Here is a 533-nt window from a genome sequence, read left to right on the forward strand (position 1 = left end):
TGTCTCTCTCTCTCCATCTCTCTCTCTCTCTGTCTCTCTCTCTCTCTCTCTCTTTCTCTCTCTTCCAGCTCTCTCTGTCTCTCTGTTTCGTCTCTTTCTCTCTCTTTCTCTCTCTCTCTCTCTCTATCTCTCTCTCTCTCTCTCTCTCTCTCTCTCTCTCTCTCTCTCTCTCTCTCTCTCTCTCTCTCTCTCTCTCTCTGTCTGTCTGCCTCTCTCCCTCTTTCTCTCTTTCTCTCTCTCTCTCTCTTCCTCACTCTCTCTCTCTCTCTCCCTCTCTCTCTCTCTCTCTCTCTCTCTCTCTCTCTCTCTCTCTCTCTCTCTCTCTCTCTCTCTCTCTCTCTCTCTCTCTCTCTCTCTCTCTCTCTCTCTCTCTGTCTGTCTCTTCTGTCTCCCTCTTTCTCTCTTCTCTCTCTCTCTCTCTCTCTCTTCTCTCTCTCTCTCTCTCTCTCTCTCTCTCTCTCTCTCTCTCTCTCTCTCTCTCTTCTGTCTCTCTCTTCTGTCTCTCTCTTCTGTCTCTCTCTTCTGTCTCTCTC

This window comes from Penaeus vannamei, chromosome 5 (genome assembly GCF_042767895.1).
Source record: "Penaeus vannamei isolate JL-2024 chromosome 5, ASM4276789v1, whole genome shotgun sequence".
NCBI classification, from domain to species: domain Eukaryota; kingdom Metazoa; phylum Arthropoda; class Malacostraca; order Decapoda; family Penaeidae; genus Penaeus; species Penaeus vannamei.